The sequence below is a fragment of the Copadichromis virginalis genome, linkage group LG11 (genome assembly GCF_057382275.1).
Source record: "Copadichromis virginalis isolate Kocher_CV1m ecotype Utaka linkage group LG11, C_Virginalis_male_GT1.1, whole genome shotgun sequence".
Classification (NCBI taxonomy): Eukaryota; Metazoa; Chordata; class Actinopteri; order Cichliformes; family Cichlidae; genus Copadichromis; species Copadichromis virginalis.
The window spans coordinates 24,358,287-24,377,864 of record NC_140628.1 but is presented as its reverse complement, the minus strand read 5'-3'; the positions used below and the strand labels follow the sequence as shown (position 1 = coordinate 24,377,864).

Genomic DNA, 19,578 nt, shown 5'->3' with positions numbered 1-19,578 from the left:
AAACCGAACATGCTGTGTTTTTGTGGAAAATGTTGACATCAAGCGATGATGAGCTGGTGGTGCGGCTGCTTTTGTACATATTTCAGGATGTCAGCGGCATTTTGAGCTCTTGCTGGGGTCTCCTCCCAGCCTGACATGTCTGAATCATGTCATCAACAAGGCATTCTAGTTAGAGATTGTGAATATCACCTCAACTTGCTCCTTTCAGTGTGAAGGAGCAACACCTCTACTCCAACCCATCCTCAATGGCCAAGCACCTCACCCGTAACTAACATAAAATTAAAGTGCTATTAGAACACTTACATTATCTTACATCAGTGAAAACATGTCTGAGTTGCAGGACTCTCATTTCTTAGTATAATGCTGGCTCTTAATGATTTGGGGGTGTTTTTTCTTGTTTTCCCTTGAGGATGTCATGGGCTGGACTGAGATGGTTTGTGAGCCTCTCCCAGCCCTCAGGCCATATTTTGCCCTTATGTGGTCTATAGACTGGCTATACACGCACCCACTATACATCCCTGGCTATGTATATAGGAGGACAACTGTAATCGGATACATAATTTGGAGAATTGGATGATTTCCCCCTATGCGGAAGCCTTCCTGTGTGTTTCTTACCATGCATATAACAGAGCAAATACAACATGCATAGAAGTCAAGAGGCCCTCACAGGAGAGGAAAAGGCAGAGCAACAACTAAGCAAATCTCTCCCTCCACATGTGCTTAGTCGAGGGCAGCACTTTCTCCTCAGACAGTACATAGCTGAATATTTCTGATGCAAAGTTCAGGGAGTGGCAGAAAGAGAGAGTGTAAAGAGGTTTGAATGAATATCTGTGGGACGTGAGTCATGAGTCAGTCGTAAGTGCTGAGCAGCGGGGGCGCCCCAAAGCACTCTATCTCCGGTGTCCCCCTGCAGATCTACAGTAACTCCCCTCCCAACAACTGCAGCTGTGAATGCCAAAACCTCGTAACCACTTCATCCCCACTCCCATCCCCACCCTGCTGCTCCCAGCCAGTTATTTGAAAAGGATTCCCTCCTTAGCTTAGAGAGCCAAAACCATGTGTAATGCCTCCTTGTCATGACTATCTTTAAAATTTACAGCCTAAACCCTACTTAGCCATTAATTTTGATAGAGTTTTACAGAAAGAGAAGCAGAAGCAGTAAAACAACTGTGCGGTTCATAAATTTTTTAGCATGTCCTTATCTGTGTTTGGAGCTGTGTTTGGTTTTAACGTTTCTGATAAGAGCTCACATGAAATACTTTAATATCAGAGCAGAAAAAGAGTTTCTCTGAGAAATAAATAAGCGCCTTTTCTTTAAGTTACACCCTTATAATGTGGAAAACACCCATTAAATGGATACAAAGGGGACATCTAAACATTACTTGTTTCTCCTGACCAACAGATGGAAACTGGAAAGTATGCAGTTTTTCTATTACTGATTATCTATTATTAATCCAGCATTTGTCACATAAAGAAGAAGTGTACTGTTTGACTGATCTCCTTCCTCTACTGGCCTTTTATTGGTGTACTGAACTCATCAGACTGATTAGAAGTTGTTTACATATTTAAACACGTGAAAGATTCCTAGTTTGACCCCAGGAGGAGACACAAATCGATTTGTAATTGGGATCGAAATAAACACACTGGAAGCGATTTGCTCGAAGCTGCTAGCTTGTCGTCAACGGACAGCCAAACCTCTGGTTGCCCAGGTAACACTCTAATATAGGGGTGTCAAACATAAAGCCCAGAATTGAGTCGGCAAAGACGCCAAATCCGCCCACTTGACAGGTTTGGAAAATGTGGGCACATATTTTCCACTTTCACTGATCTGACCCACTTAAGAAAGTGGGCAGTATGTGGCCCTTGATGTAGAATGACTTTCACGTATTTAACGAGCAGATCATATGCCAATCAACAGTATTCTTTGCTTTCATTGGTAGTTACCTCTGTTGCTCACCTGCAGGTATTTCTCCCATAGTCACAGGCTTTAGGAGCAGCCAAAAGTAGCAGCTGATAAGCTCATAATTATTCCACTTAATCACACAGACTTTGGGAAAATGAAAACACCACTACAGTTATAATTTCAGCTATTATCAATTACTAAAACAAACATTGTGCCACTTTCTGTGTTGCAAGACTCCTTCTCCTTTTTTTTTTGCTATTCAGCACATCCTTTCCCTTTCCTGTTGCCCCTCAATAAAACTCCAGATTCACTCCCAGACAGACCGCGGGAGTTTTAGCTCAGTTAATTATTAATTTATTCAGTTTTTCCATTTGGATTATAATTAAGTTCAAGTCTTCTCTTAAATAAAGACAAGTTTCTTTAGTTTCATGATTCCACAATTTTCCTGATTATTTAGATTTTTTCATCTGCAACAGAAAAGCCATAAATGATCTTTTATGTTTAACTTCATAACTAGTTCAAGAAATTCAGCTTCACTTCATGTAAACTGCAGCTCACTGACACTGTTGGCTACGTCTCATGGTTGAGTGCTTCAGTTATTTTCCTCATCATGTCCTGTTAGTCATGGCCCCAGTTTCCTGTTGCAGGAGCACGGCTGACTGAGCATTGGGCTGCCCCTTCTCGCACCCCACCACCCCCCTTCTTTTAACACAGGTAGTGGTGGATGGGAAGGGTGACATATTTTTCCTGGTCACTTTGCCAGCTCTTCCACTTCGGTAGCCCTACATCTCACTTCTCCCAGAGTGCGCTGCCAGATCTTAAGAGCTTCGCTGAGCAGGGTTTTTGCATGCATGTCCGGCTCCATTATATAAAAACAACAACAACAACAACAACAACAACAACAACAACAACAACGGTGTAATCTCATTGAAATCCGATAACTAAATGAGCTTCTGAGCATCACTACGGATGGCCAAAAGAGCAGAGGGCACTTATTCCCCTGTATAAATATGTGATTTCCTATAATTAAAAATGACTAAACACTGTTTATGAGTGTGTCCGCTGTGATTAGTTCACCAAACACATACACACAAAAGCAAACAAAGGGGGGAACAAAGTTCTTTTAATTTCTCATTATTGTAGCAGTATGTGGTGAGTTCAGCTTAGGATCCCAGAGGGTATTTTTAGGGTGACTTGTTGAGTTCATGCAGTGAATTCAGCATGTTAAAGCACTTTCCCCCCCACAGCTTTCCTAACCCTTCATGCTATTGGCTCACTGGGTCACATGATCAGACTCTGACCATTTTAATGGTCCAATAAAAATAAAGGAAGCCTCTGGCAGGGGAGGGAAAAGGAAGTTGTCTGTGTATGTCCCTTTCCTTCTGTTTTTCTGACAATGAATGTACAGTACAAGCATGTTTGGTGATTATCAACAGCTCTCTCAGTTCACCAGCTGTCACTGCTGTTTCTTTTTATATTTTCCTGGATCCTGGGTTTTCAAACAAGTGATGTAGTTTCTCAGAAATTTTAGCAAAAACCTACACAGACACTCACTGGTTCCTGGTACAGAGTACAGGAAAGTTTGGGGAATGTAAACATGCTGCCACCACACAAAGGAAGCACTCCAGATTTCCCATTCATCTCCACAGATTAAGAACATCTCATGGAGATTTACAGTCAGCCTTTTCTGGATGGTGGAGGGCTGAGTCAGCCAGAGGAACATAAGTCACAAGACAGTAGTGATGTGCTCTAACTGTGAGTCACTTGTACCAAGCCACCTATGATTGTACAACCATTCATTTACTCATATCCATCCACACATGACACATTCAACAGCAAATGAAAATCCAAAATCAAATTTAAAAGTCTTGAATAATCAGGCCTCCTCTTATCTTAAAGACCTCATAGTATCGTATCACCCCATTAAAGCACTTCAGTCTCAGACAGTTCTTGGAGTATTTAAAAGTAGAATGGGAGGCAGAGCCTTCAGCTTTCAGGTCTTCCTCCCCTCACCCCACACCTGTCGTGGCAGATGGTCGCCCCTCCCTGAGCTCGGTTTTACCGGAGGTTTCTTCCTGTTAAAAGGGGGGTTTTCCTTCCCACTGTTTCCTTCCCCCACTGCTCTTGGGGGGATTTAACAAAATAAAGCACATTGAGGCAACTGTTGTTGGGATTTGGCACTATATAAATAAAACTAAGCCTTTAACTATGAAGTGAATGAATGGATCACTCACACGATAAGCTATAAAAACTACTATTGGAAACCAGAAAGAATGGTACACTGAAGGTAATTCTAGCAAAATTGAAAAGACTGGAGTTCTGCTGTTGGACATTTTTTTAAACATGGGTTGTTCTGAAAAGCTAAACTAAATTCAAGTGTGGTACTTAACAGGATGTCACTGTTGTAAAAAGGCAGTTTGTGAAATTTCTTCCTTCCTAGATTTTCCACCAGTAGCTGTAAATAGTTTTATTGAAAAGTGGAAGTGTTTAGTAACTACAGGAATTCAACCACAAAGTGGAAGACCACATAAAGTTACAGAGAGGGGTCGCCAAGTGAGTAAAAATCACTAACAAACTGCAGACTCAATAACTGTGGAATTGAAACCTCCACTGACATTAACATTAGGGCTGCCACGATTTGTCGACTAGTCACGATTACGTCGACTATCAAAATCGTCGACGACTGATTTAATAGTCGACGCGTCGTTTGAAGCTTTGTAAGATCCCAAAAGACCCAGGAATAAGTAGCAGGATTTAAGAGTGTAATAACGGACTGAAACAGAAGATGGCAGCACTGCATGTACAAGGATGCCAGCTGCCGTTAAACCCCGAAGAAGAAGAAGAAGAAGCAGCTTTGTCCCAGAATTCATAGCGCGGCCCAGCTCAGTTTCCAACAATGGCGGTAGCTAGTTAGTTTTAATATTACTCTTATTATTCTTTCTGGGTCACAAAATAAACGTTTAACATATTTTCAGGCGAGAATGTAGCTGTGTAAACCTCAAATATCGGCTCAGTTTATCAGGACACCACATATTTTCAAAAGCGCTCCGACGTTTTCGGAGACATCTGTTACCCACTAGCTCGATAGCTAGCCGGCCGCTAGGTCACTAGCGCTGTGAGAACACCGGACTCCCGGCAAATTGTTTTCAAACCCACCGCCGTCTTTCGCTACTCAGGTTAAATGTATATGAGTCACTTAGATAAATTAAAAATGTTGTTGTTTGGCTTTTTTTTTTTTCAGTATTTTAGTTGTTCCTGAGTAAATCGGTTTGTCTGAGATTAAAGTTATAGTTTTTACACAGCTGAATAAACGTCAAGCAGACAGCTGATCATCAGAAGTGTGAGATGCTGGAGAATTTACTCCGGTGTCCTGTTATATTTTAGATAGCAAGGAGTTTATTAAACTCCACCGAGACAATCTGCTAATTTCATTAAAATTGAATAAACTATCATCTTGTCTTTATTTTTAGTTAGCACCTTAAAAGCTTAAAGCTGTAAGCTAATGATAGTTATATAAGAGTAGATGCTGCTGGTGCAATAAGCTGTAGTTTTACGTCCAGTGGATGATGATCTGATTAGTCGACTAATCGCATAAATAATCGGTGACTAGTCGACTATCAAAATAATCGTTTGTGGCAGCCCTAATTAACATCAGCACAAAAACTGAACGCCAGGAGCTTCAAGACATGGGTTTCCCTGGCTAAGCAGCTCCTGTCGCTGTAATGTGTTGGTGGCCCAGTACTTTTGCCCATATAGTATATTTTAAATATTATATATCTTTAAAAAAAAGTGGCTGTTTTTATTTTAAACAACCATATGGAAGTAAAAAAAAAAAAAAGGATGAAATAGTAGCTTATTATAATACGTTGCTGATCAAAGTATCACCAGTTCATCTATATTTATATACAGCATACTGCAGTACACAATTCATTCCAACATACTTTAAAGTTTAGCATGTATTTTTTCCTGGTATTACTCACACAAATACTGTGTTTTTGTTAAAGGAAACACACAAGGATTCACTAAATAAATCTTTTTCGCAGGATTAGTTTTAAACTTTTTTAACATAAAAATGTTAGAAATTTGTAATTAGAATATAAACAGGTTATACAATATCTATCACTGATAAACAAAACAGTTTACGTATGATAAAGTAATAACGTGTAAAATATAAACTATCCCACTCATTAGTTGATAAAAAAACCTTGGTCACTTCATAGTTAAAGGCTCATAAACTGCTGGGCCTGGTGATTTATTACAACTGGTTTGATAAGGATATTGAGTTACATCTCAGTCACTTGGCACTAAGTGTTTGCTCAATGCTTATTCTCTGTTTAAGTTATTTAATGAATTTCCTAAATTTAGACTGCTGTAAATCTGATATTGACTTTACACTGAAGATCTATCCATGTATATATGTAGATGGACAGATGGATGAAGTTACATTTTTTTCATAATCGCATGATACGTCATCATTGGTGGGGACGGTGTTAAGCCATATTGAAAAAATTATCTCTACAGATATTGAAGAAAACATCATCTATGATTTTAAGGGTCTGATATAGGCAAAAGGCAAAAGGTCCCGAGTCTGTCACAGTTCACGCATGCAGTCAACTAATAACAAAGCTCACATTGATGTGTTTGGATTTTCGGAAGAAAACCACACAGCCACAAAGAAATCCTGCAAACTCAACCCAGAAAGGTCAGCAGGTCTGAACCCAGAACCTTCTTGCTGTGAAGAAACACTGCTCACCACTGCACCTCTGTCCTGCCCTTTGGCATAGTCACAACATCTAATCTAATTATCTTCTATTTCTGGGCACAACGTTTTTTCATCTATATGGTGTTTTAAGTACTGATTCGGGTTCATACACACATAATTTATACTCACCACTCTTAATTATTAATTGATTGATGATTTTATTATTGTGCTATGCATAATTTACATTTGTCCATTCCCAACAGGTTTATAAGCCACCAAGAACAAATAACCAGAACCAGGGAAGCCTCGTCACTTACAAGTACTGGAGAAATAATCGGACCTGACGTCTTTTCTGACCTTTGGAAACAAAGCTTTGGCAAGAAGACTTAAAAGGGCAGAAAAGTCCACATTTTGAGCCCTGCACATGACAGATTTCTAGGTTAAGGAATTAAAAACCACTTGGTTATGTTCTACCAGCAAAACTACTTGGTTAGGTTTAGGAAAAAAATAGTGGTTCAGGATAAAATGCAAAGGCTGGCACCTTTTTTAAAACTCAGTTTTCTTTGCTGTCAAGGGGACACATAACCTGCTAGACAGTGTGGACAGCATAGATGCTGCGGACATATTAAAATACATTAATTGCAAAGGCATACTGTCATATAAACACGAGACAGTTTGTGTTTTGTTATGAGACCAGAGTAGATTATCAGGCCACATAATCTGCTGGGCTGATAATCAGGCAAACCCTAATATCAACCCCTAATTGTAGCGCAGTGTTGGATTCATACAATTTTTTTGCAACTCATACTCTTCAAATACTTTTATTTCAGCCGTGGACTAAATACAGTATGTCAAGCCTCCCTATATACACTGTTTATGTGTTATGGTCCAGGTCACAGCTACGGATTAGGAATCGCAGTACAAACCATGAAAACCTGAATGCACACATTGTGGGATGAAGTGGCAGTTCAGGAGGCTGACATGCTTTCTGCACATGGTTCATTAGCTGTAACTCAGGTCATGCTTTGGATATTCTGGGCCAGAGAGTTTTCAGGGTGAGTCATACACATTGTTCACATTTTACACATCCTTACACTGGATAAAAAAATAGCTTTTTAAAATAGATATTTTTATTAGACGTAGCAAATAAAGAAACACAAAAAAGCATAAATGTGAATTATATCTTTTACGTGTAAGAAAATGCGAAACCATCCTAAAACAGACGGACAGCTCAACGTTTCATCACTGTCACGCAGTCTGTGTGTTAGATAGAGATCACAAGTCGCTCGGTTTTAGTACCACGACACTTATCTGTGACACTGATGAATTATTGATGAGACCGTTCAATCAGGCAGCAGACTGATTTGAACAGGCTTGTTCAGGTGGTGTGGGGACATCGTCATACTGATTTTCTTCTCCTCACAGTTCAATTCGGCCCCTTTGAGCAAGCACAGCGCTCTCGCTGAGGCCAAGCGGTTTGCCCTCTGGACATATAGGACGCTCAAAAACAGACAACAGAATTACTGATTACTCATTGAACAGTTTGGAAGAAGAAGAGGTAATCATTGACAGCTGACAGCTGTTATCTGTCCAGGTTAGGCTGAGGTTAATGAAAAACTGCATTGTCTTTTATTTTCTCTGCTGTTGGACTTCTGTGATGTTTAACTTGGATGGATGCAAAAATTCAGTCTGTAAGAGCAGCACAGCAGTTATTAATTGGATGACTGATTAATCATTTAAATTAACTGCTGCGTGAAATCCTTCAAAAAAGTTACAGATGGTCATCAACCAACAGTGTGGCACAGGCTAGAAGCAGCCTATCTAAAGCAGCGCTTATGGTCACAGTAATTGTGACATCATCATAACCCGGAAGGGGGGCTGGCATAGCTCTATGTTGGTTCTACACAGAAATTTGCAGACCCTATCTACATGCTTTGCACCTAGTCTGAGGGCTACTCTTGCTTGGTCATGTTTGTGGTGTTGTTGTTCCTTTAGTTTAGCTCCTCCCACTAAGGAGATAATAGACAAAGATCTTCTTTATGGGGAAGCGAAACCAGGCATTAAAAATAATGAAAACTGTCCAGTGCGGCCACTGTTTGTGGTACTCATGCTGCTTTTTTGATCTTTGATGGTGTTTCTCCCTCTTCCTAGTGAACTCCACTGTCACTCCTTTTCCTTTACAAGCCCACTTTTTCAACCAATCAGCATTTCATCTACGCACAATGTCAATCCTGAAAGACTAGGCACAGTTTTTTTTTTTAGAGGACTGCATGGAAGCAAATCATCAGAGTCAATCCTTTACTCAGCATATCCTAATGGCAGCGCAAATAGACACAAATGCAATAGCTGGGAGTCACGTCACTCCCAAGTTGAGTGCCTTCCAACTAATAAAATCAGAAAAGTAAATTGATTATTAGTGTAAATTAGTGTAAACACTGATAAGTGTAAATGGTAAATGGACTGATTCTTATATAGCACTTTTCTACTCTCCCAGAGCACTCAAAGCACTTTATATAACATGCCACATTCACCAATTCACACAAGCACTTTCTCCTATGCTTTGTAAGTGCTTTCTACCTCACACACATTCATACTCCAATGAATGCACTGGAGAGCAACTTGGGGTTAGTGGGTTACTATCTTGCCCAAGAATATTTGGCATGCACATTGGGGGAGCCGGGGATCAAACCACGAACCTTCCAATCAGTAGATGACCCTAAACGAAATTAAATGTGTGTAATTAAATCTTCCAAAAAAATTTAATCATTCTCATAAACTTAGAATTAATCCATTAAAAATACACAGAAGCAGATACCGTTTTGTGGAAGCGGCCATGTTACCCTTCCGTCTCAAATACATTGGCTGTGATGGACATCGCTGCTCCGCCCAATCACATTTTATGCATATAGCTAGAGATCATCCCCATATATAGTATACCATAGACAGCGGAGAAAAGAACTAGACAACGTGCATATGACCAGAATGATATAAAAGTGGCTGATTTCACAGTGTTCATCAGAGTGGCAAACTGGGGCAAGAAACTGTGTCTGTGGCAGCTGGTTTTTAGTAAACACCACTCCGTAGCACCTGCATGAAGGCAGCAGTTTGAACAATCTATGTTATATATATATATATATATATATATATATATATATATATATAAAAAAACACCCAGCACGCCCCTGCGGGCGGTTTATCCTTCAAGCTCGGGTCCTCTACCAGAGGCCTGGGAGCTTGAGGGTCCTGCGCAGTATCTTAGCTGTTCCCAGGACTGCGCTCTTCTGGACAGAGATCTCCGATGTTGTTCCCGGGATCTGCTGGAGCCACTCGCCTAGCTTGGGAGTCACCGCACCTAGTGCTCCGATTACCACGGGGACCACCGTTACCTTCACCCTCCACATCCTCTCGAGCTCTTCTCTGAGCCCTTGGTATTTCTCCAGCTTCTCATGTTCCTTCTTCCTGATATTGCTGTCATTCGGAACCGCTACATCGATCACTACGGCCGTCTTCTTCTGTTTGTCTACCACCACTATGTCCGGTTGGTTAGCCACCACCATTTTGTCCGTCTGTATCTGGAAGTCCCACAGGATCTTAGCTCTGTCATTCTCCACCACCCTTGGGGGCATCTCCCATTTTGACCTCGGGACTTCCAGGTTATACTCGGCACAGATGTTCCTGTACACTATGCCGGCCACTTGGTTATGGCGTTCCATGTATGCCTTGCCTGCTAGCATCTTGCACCCTGCTGTTATGTGCTGGATTGTCTCTGGGGCATCTTTACACAGCCTGCACCTGGGGTCTTGCCTGGTGTGATAGACCCCAGCCTCTATGGATCTTGTACTCAGAGCTTGTTCTTGTGCTGCCATGATTAGTGCCTCTGTGCTGTCTTTCAGTCCAGCTTTGTCCAGCCACTGGTAGGATTTCTGGATATCAGCCACCTCCTCTATCTGCCGGTGGTACATACCGTGCAGGGCTCTGTCCTTCCATGATGGTTCCTCGTCTCCCTCCTCTTTCTTGGGTTTCTGCTGCCTGAGGTATTCACTGAGCACTCGGTCAGTTGGGGCCATCTTCCCAATGTATTCTTGGATGTTCGTTGTCTCATCCTGGACTGTGGTGCTGACACTCACCAGTCCCCGGCCCCCTTTCTTCCGCTTAGCGTACAGCCTCAGGGTGCTGGACTTGGGGTGAAACCCTCCATGCATGGTAAGGAGCTTTCTTGTCTTTATGTCAGTGGCTTCTATCTCCTCCTTTGGCCAGCCTATTACCCCAGCAGGGTACCTGATCACGGGCAGGGCGTACGTGTTGATGGCCCGGATCTTGTTCTTACCATTCAGCTGACTCCTCAGGACTTGCCTGACCCTCTGCAGGTACTTGGTGGTTGCAGCTTTTCTAGCGGCCTCTTCATGGTTCCCATTCGCCTGCGGGATCCCCAAGTACTTGTAACTGTCCTCTATGTCTGCAATGTTGCCTTCTGGTAGTTCAATCCCCTCAGTTCTGACTACCTTCCCTCTCTTTGTTACCATCCGACTACACTTCTCCAGTCCGAACGACATTCCAATGTCATTGCTGTATAGCCTGGTAGTGTGGATCAGTGAATCGATGTCTCGTTCACTCTTGGCATACAGCTTGATGTCATCCATGTACAGGAGGTGGCTGACAACTGCTCCGTTCCGTAGTCGGTATCCGTAGCCAGTCTTGTTAATGATCTCACTGAGGGGGTTCAGGCCTATGCAGAACAGCAGTGGGGACAGAGCATCTCCTTGGTAGATCCCGCACTTGATGGTGACTTGTGCTATGGGCTTGGAGTTGGCCTCTAGTGTTGTACGCCACATCCCCATTGAGTTCCTGATGAAGGCTCTTAGGGTCCCATTGATCTTGTACAATTCTAGGCATTCCAGTATCCAGCTGTGGGGCATTGAGTCATAGGCCTTCTTGTAATCAATCCAGGCAGTGCACAGGTTGGTCAGTCTGGTCTTGCAGTCTCGGCTGATTGTTCTGTCTACCAGTAGCTGGTGTTTTGCGCCTCTGGTATTCTTGCCAATTCCTTTCTGTGTCCCGCTCATGTATTGACCCATGTGCCTGTTCATCTTAGCCGATATGATGCCTGACAGGAGCTTCCATGTAGTACTGAGGCAGGTTATTGGTCGGTAGTTGGAGGGGACCGGTCCCTTCTTGGGGTCCTTGGGGATCAGGACCGTCCGGCCTTCAGTTAGCCATTCCGGGTGTCTCTCGTTAACTAGCAGCTGGTTCATTTGTGCTGCCAGACGCTCGTGGAGTGCAGTTAGCTTCTTCAGCCAGTAGGCGTGAACCATGTCGGGCCCTGGTGCTGTCCAACTCTTCATACTGGAGACCCTTTCTTGGATATCTGCCACTGTGATGGTTACTGGACCCTGTTCAGGGAGGTCGCTGTGGTCTGCCCTCAGATCCTCTAGCCACTGAGCATTGCCGTTATGGGTTGCATCCTTCTCCCATATGCTCTTCCAGTATTGCTCCGTCTCCAGCCTTGGTGGTGCTGTTCTCTTATTGTTCCCTTGCCACTGAGAGTACACCTTTGCTGGTTCTGTGGAGAACAGCTGGTTTATTCTCCTGCCTTCTATCTCTCTGGTGTACCTCCTCAAGCGGCTGGCCAAGGCTGTGAGTCTTTGCTTGGCAGTTTCCAAGGCCTCAGGTATGGACAGCTTGCTGTATTTCTTAGGCACCTTATTCGTCGCACCTTTCTGCAACTCCGTTAGTTGGCTAACCTCCCTCCGTGCTACTTTGATCTTGCCCTCTAGCCTCCTTCTCCATGGAGGGTACTGCCCCTTGTGGCTGTTCAACTTGTAGCCAAGCATCTCACTGATCACTGCTGCCGTATTGTAGATCAGCTTGTTAGTGTCGGTAATCGTGGTTGTAGGTATTGCCCGTAGTGCTGCATTAACATCATCTAGCAGACCTTCTGAGGGTACTTCACGTAATCTTGGTAACCGGCTACGGGGGATCCAGGTTTCAAGCTTGGCCATGATCCTATTTTTCAGGTCAGTTCCTCTCGCACTCAACGATCCTTCTCCTATCACACTTGGGGCTATGTACCCAATCTCGGGTGGGGGTGATGATATCTCCCCCCTGACCTGGCGTCCTGACTCCTCCTTGCCGTAGCATTTGTGTTGTACCTCGTCAATCTCTAGCTGTGAGAGCAGTCCCTTCTTTCGAATGTTGGAACACTGAGCTACTAGTTGTTTCGCCGTCATTGTGGATGTTGGGTATCGAAGAATCCATAGGTCCCTCATCCTATTCATGTAGCCCCTTCCGCCGGGGTTACTTGCGTAGTAGCATTCCAACAACGCCCTGTTTTCGTCCCTTGCCCACCGATGCCTTCTTGTTCCAGTAGCCCACTTTTCGTCAGGGTGCCCTGGTTCCTCAACACCTGACGCGGACCTTGTTGATCCGGGCGACGTCCGAGCCGGCATGCCTTCATATTTATCTGTCTCGCTCATGTCTGCGGTAGGCTTGCTTAGCATAGGGGGTCTAGCCTTAGGACCCTTACTGGATACAGACGCCCCAGGCAGGAATCGAACTTGCGATCCTTGTTCCAAAGGAGTGTAGTCTAACCACTACGCTACCCAGCTGCTATTATATATATATATATATATATATATGTGTTTATGTTAGTTTATGCATAGATTAGATAGATTAGACATACGGCCACCCTCCCATCTCGAGACAACTGACAATGAGCCAGCTAAACAAGAACAACAACAGCTGGTTATAAGTTAATGTTATGCCAGCTACTGTTAGGCTCAAATGTCATAAAAATGAAACTTTCTCTTTAATAAACACTTTGATTACATTCTCACATCATAAGAGTTAGTCACGTAGTGTCCAACAATGAGCTACTTCGAAGAAAGTTTCACTAACACCGGCTAACAGCAGCTAACAGACACGGAGGCTTCAGAAAAGTTCAGGATAATGCAACAGCTCATCTCAGTATCGCTATCATTAGATACAAGTAAGCTTCACTGACTCGTTGACTATTGGACTCCTTTCACAAATTTTTTACAGCCTCCTCCAGAGTAAACACAAGAGGAGACACAAGGGGACACAAGCTGAGGTAAACAGCAGACTAACAGCCTATACTAACTACAGATAGTCAGTGGCCAGAGATATTTGTCCTACCTTACCAAGATTTATCAACATGAATTGGAAGTTGTTGGAAAAAATAACGTAGTTGACTGCAATCTGCAATCTACTGACATCTAGTGGAGAGATTTTACACACTGTAACTCTAAAAACACTGCTGCAGCATGTTCAGACATAGAGCCTTCTCAATGTTCTGCATACAGCTTTTTTAGCGAGTCACAAATACACAACAGCTGCCACACTGTTTTAAAGCTTTACAGTTTTTTTTACTGCTTACAGTCACTGATCTTGGATTGTTAAGTCGGGCTTGTTGGAGCTGCTCTGGAATGCACTATTGTGCTGGTGTGCACACCAGCCAAAACACTAGTTAGCAGTAGGGTTTCTCTCTTCAAACTGATCTTTCAGACCATCAAAAAGAAATGACAGTGAAAGAATAAGTAGTTAGAAATACATAGGAAGAAACAACAATATCAAACCATCTAGTTCCAGTTTTAGGGAGTTAAATGTCAGGTTATAGCATAGGTTATGGTGTAGATTTAACGTAGAAGTGCAAATCCCACTTAATGGTCCCTTTTGGACCACTATTCATTTTATTTTCACTGCACAGGAGTAAAAGTCTGTAAAGTTAAAAGTACTTCTATCCCCTCATAAGGTGACAGAACTGTAAATGTAGTGTCTATTTAAAGTACCACTGAGTGCACATCTTCTCAACACGTTATAGTTACACGATAGCACAGTCAAAAAGATGTTTGCCTTGGCAACAGGCAGCACCTGTAGCTGCTGTCCCTTAAATACATACACCTAAATAAGCAGTAAACACAAGAGGTGCCAGCTGGTAGCCGGAGCTGCAAACATAAAACAATAGTGGCTCCTACAGTGAAGCCATATATATACACTATGGTGGTTAACTAAACAAGAACTGAATATGAGAAGACTTTAATGACATCTCATTCTATCAACGGTTTGTTTTGTTAATAAAATGCTAATTAAATGTAAAAAACAATTTAGCAAGAAACAAAATATTATATTATCTGGCCATTAAAGCATATAGTAAAGTGGGGGTTTCTGTTTATACAGTATCTTTCAACTTATTAAATGTGGGTCTATATTGGCTAAGTGCTAAAAACATCTCCAGAGTGGACTTCTTTACATTAAATGGAAAATGTTGTACAAATTGGTTTTATTGGTCTGACTCACATATGGCACTCCTCTAATTAACCTACTTCTTGGATATTATAACTGTGACAATATATTATACATACTTGCCTGCTGTCACGTATTTACACGTCTGAGTATGAAAGAGTCATTGTGGTAACATCAACAAAACAAACAATTATTTCCCGTACGGCAGCTACAGCTGCCTCCTCTCATTCTAAAGCTTTAGTATTTATGTTTACTTAGCATTCTGCAGATTTGCTTTAATGTAGCTACTGCAAAGTGAACCACATTAAAGACTGCCTGAAGGAGAGGGTGAAACGGAGATTATTAAACATAGAAAAAACGATATATATTATTTAAAACTATATTTGTATAGTGGGGCTGTGACTTGTGTGTGTGTGTGTTAGTTACAGTGATAATGTGGCTAGTTAGCAAACTTTAGCGATCCACCGTTCAAGCGCCAGACTGCCCTCGTGTCATCATATTACACAGCCACTGGCAGGAATAATCAACCATCACATATGAACCCAGCTTACGCCGCGTTTTTATTCTCTTTCTTTTGTTAAGAGACCGAAAGCGGCCTGTTATTTTTAATTGCCCGATTCCTGCATGAGTGCGTAATGACGTCTGAGGTGAGCGAAGATGCGGAGCGTGCGTCTCCCGCAAACACTCAGGCGCACAAAACGACCAACGTCTACCACCGACATGAAAGTGAAACGGTACTTACTTTGGTGTCCTTCTCGCGCCGTGAAGAAGAAGAAAAAATCTTCTTTCCACCAAAAATTGTCAGTTGTTTTTTGTCTTTTTCTCCTGGTCCCGCGTAGCTCACTGGAAAAAAAAAAGCTAACGGTCCCGTTGAGTGTGCCCAGCCCGCTGGTTGTGCTCAGAAGGGCGCAGCTTACTGATTTTTACATGTTTCCATTGGGAACAATGTGCGAAAAAAGGGAAGGAAAGGGGAGCTACAGATGGGGGAGAATGTGTGAGATGCTGCAATGCGATATCGGCGGCTTTTCTCCCAGCAGTGTTCAGGTAGTTTTTTTCCCCCCTCCCTCGTCGTGTCCCAGCTAATCCCCCCTCGTGTGTCCTGGGAGTCGACGGGGGTCTTTGTGGCCGGACAGAGGATGGGGTCGGGCCGGCAGGAGAGCGGACTGAGAGGCGCAGACAGAGAGGGAGGAGTGAGGGAATAACGGAGAGGGAGGGACGCAGATGACGTCCAAGCACATGAGAGAGCATTTGGCTCATACACACTCACACACACATCCGCGTTTTGTTTCCGCTCGGAATAAGTTTTACACCCAAATCTTTGTATCCGAAACAGCCGTGTTAATCCAAAGTGTCTGATATTTGTTTTTGGTTTTTTATCTAAAAAGCTATAGTTTTTTTTTTTTTTACATTTCGTAACTTACAATACTTTTCTGATCGGCTGGAAGCTTTGCCGTGGCTGACCTTTAACCTCGTTATTTGCGGACGTAGCATCTGCTGTTGACTGAATGTTTACTATAATGTAGAAATCTTTTGGTGATGTCCCACTCACTCGTGACCTTTCTGTTACATTTTACTGGGCGTTTAATCAAATATTTTTTAAATAAATAAATAAATAAATAATAATAATAATAATAATAATAATAATAACAGGATCATTACAATAGGATATTTTATTTTGTATATTTTCTACAGACATAACTATTTTCCTAGTGACACGTGAACTATAAGAGAAGCAGCTGAGGGGTCAAAGGATCTTCATATCTGACTCACAGCCAGCCTGTCAAATAGTTTGTTCCAGGCAGCCAAAGTTCAGATCAGATCAATAAGGCTGTGCTTGAGTTTAATTATATTAAATACTATATTTGGCCCACAAAGTGAGGGCGGGGGGTGGGGGTATGTCTTGGTCCTAACTTAACTTTGAATCATACAAGTATTTGAATTGGTCACAAAGATAAGGTTAAATAACATGAGATGTATTGTATTTACCTATTTTTTGCAACAGCTAAAAGTTTAATCAAACACAATCTATGATAAAAGACCTTCAATAAATAGAATATTTTATACTTGAATAACATAAAATATTAAGAAAGCCCATGCGGTAATGAAAATATCACATCCTGGAATATTCCCAATTTGACATCTTATCTTTGAATGGGCTCATGCACCATAAAAAATAAATGTAGTATAATAAAATTGATGAGGTCTTTTTTGGCTGCTAACCTCAATCAATATTGTAATAAATGTCAGAATGATCTCTTCCTATTAAATTATTTACTTGTTTTGGCCAGAGAAACACTTTTGTAGCTGTAGATCTCAGTGGGAAACATTAGCGAAGCATAGGGATTATGTAGACGGCTGTGTGTGTTGTGTGTGTATATCCCCTCATCTAAATCCAGATATGTCCACCATAGACTGAAGGATAGAAGGAGTTAAAATCCAAGCACAGGAAATTAAAAGTCTGATGCTCAAAATTTCCTCTACTTAATGTATCCTCTCAGTGGTCTAACAAATCCCACACCTGTGGACTCATATTTAGTCAGCTTAATAATTTTTTCTTAAAAATGTGCTCTGCACACATCACATTATTATTAAATAGTTTTCTCTATTGGTAAATTAATCATTAGAAATAATACTCTTGTATACTTATTCCTGAGAAAGACAAATGCATCTACTATTAGAAAAGTAGCCTGCTCCCATAAAGAATGAAATGAGATCACAAGCTGTGCAGCTTAATTGGTATTTCAATTCTCTCCTTCTTCTCTGATTACTGTAGCGATGCCCCCTCCTGGTGAAAAGTTGGATGTGCGCTCTCTTCCTTGCTGAACCTTCCAAATGCAGATTTTCATTGGACCAGTCCTGCTCCCTTTCTTCCCCTCCCACATGCATGCAAACACTCACATGGATTACACATCAGACATTTTAGTATGATACTTTTTATTTAAACTTAAAAAGAGAGTGGATCAAAAACAGGATTCAATAAATTAGAAATAAATATAATTGCTGTAATAATTAATACATACATTATAATTACTCGATTGCAAGAAGTGAGAGAGACAGACCCTCAAAAGTTGTTTTTTTTCCTCTAGAAAATCCTAAATCAAAATATTGCAACCCACTCAAACCCCCTTTTCTCCCAATAAACAAAATAATTGATAAATTAGTAAATAAATAAAAAATAGCTCAAATATTAAAACCTCCCGAATAAAAGTGCAATCCCTCCCTCCCCCGTGTTTCACCTAAAGTCTAAGTAGAAATTTAAAATAGGTTAGTGATTTCCCATTTTACAATTTGGAATGTATTTTCCTTTCATGAAGATGATGATGTTACTAGTGGTAATAATAATAATAATGATAATAATAATAATAATAATAATGTTGCTGTGTCCTGCTCAGTGTTTATCTAAAGTAGTATTCTTTTTGCATTTTTCTTGTTTTTTAAATGCTGCTCTTTGTAAACTAAACTATTTACAGGTCATTAGGATCTTCTCCAAAGTCTCTCTAACCTACTCATTTAGTCGTCTTTTTTTGTATTTTCTTGGGTTTTTATTATGAAACATCGGTCCCTCTATATTTGTCATGTATTAGACATGGTATAGACAAGTTAAAGTCTATTGGAGTGATATATCAGCAGGTTGATTTCACCCTTCTCACTTGGTCTGAGTTGTCTTAGCTGTACTAAACACCCTGTTCCACACAGACTACGGTCAAACCAAGGTCTCGGCCGTATGGGTGAGATTACTGACTCGCGTGTGTATTTGTGTAAGTGTCAGCAAGTGTGTGTGTGTGTTTTTGTGCATTTTATGTACATATCAGCCACGAACCCTATGAGGTTCGGTGTTGATGTATGTTTGTGTGTTTGCGTGAGTGTGGCTGCAGTCCGCGTACGCTCACAGGCAGCAGACAGTCTGAAAGCACAATGAACCCTGGGATTCCTCCTCGGCTGGACTCTGAAAGGTCACCTGTGAAGGCAGGAGAGTTGGAGGGTAGAGGGAGTGATAAAAGGAGAGAGGGACAGAGAAGGAGGGAGGATCTGTTAGAGTTATAAATACTCTGAGGCTCTGCGTTTCTCTCTGATCTTCACAGCTTGTCAAACAAGACTCCTGTGTAGGCCTGACTGCCACACTTCCTGCAGCAAACTGCACCTCAGGATGCTGCTAGCTTCGCTTAGCTTCAGTCTCAGGTGAGTGCGTCAAACAAGAAAGCATCATTCTGTCTTTCAGCAGCGGTAACTCATGGTGCTTTAAACACATACACACACAGTGCCTGGATCATGCAACTCAATACAGTGAAAATCACTCAAATGTGTTACTGTGGGACTGTAGGTGTGTGTTTGGATGTAAATGTGTGTGTGTGTTAGTAAGTCTACAGAATCTAGAAGTATGCACTTATGTCTCTGTGTCCTTATGAACATGTGCCTCGATTCATAGCAAGCAAACACTACTACCAACATGCATCACTCTCTGGCATTTGCAGTATAGAAATTCTGGGTGATCATTTTAATCAGGATAAAGAAGTGGCCACAACTTTTTGTATTATACCGAGGTATTACATGGCCTTCTTATTACCCACAAGGATTTGTTATGTAAAAGCTTGTCTAGAAATAGAAGCTGAATCCTTTATTTATAATGTGTGCTGCCATTTGAAAGTGCCTCCAAACACCGACCTGACAGCAGCTACACATTTTCTGCTCTCTGGTAAAGGTTACGGGTTTGTGG

General features: G+C 41.7%; 2 protein-coding genes across 3 annotated transcripts in view; both read right to left on the bottom strand.

Moving 5' to 3' along the window:
• cers2b (ceramide synthase 2b) overlaps positions 1-16,046 on the bottom strand; it is a 29,909-nt gene extending 13,863 nt beyond the window's left edge. Inside the window, exon 1 of the mRNA XM_085473950.1 lies at positions 15,607-16,046. The gene's annotated coding sequence lies outside the window, so the exon portion shown is untranslated. The remainder of the gene's footprint in view (positions 1-15,606) is intronic.
• A 1,733-nt stretch (positions 16,047-17,779) lies between these two features.
• Positions 17,780-19,578, bottom strand: part of celf3b (cugbp, Elav-like family member 3b) — a 33,316-nt gene continuing 31,517 nt past the window's right edge. For both annotated transcript variants that reach the window (XR_014923053.1, XM_085473948.1), the window contains one exon: positions 17,780-18,822. The gene's annotated coding sequence lies outside the window, so the exon portion shown is untranslated. The remainder of the gene's footprint in view (positions 18,823-19,578) is intronic.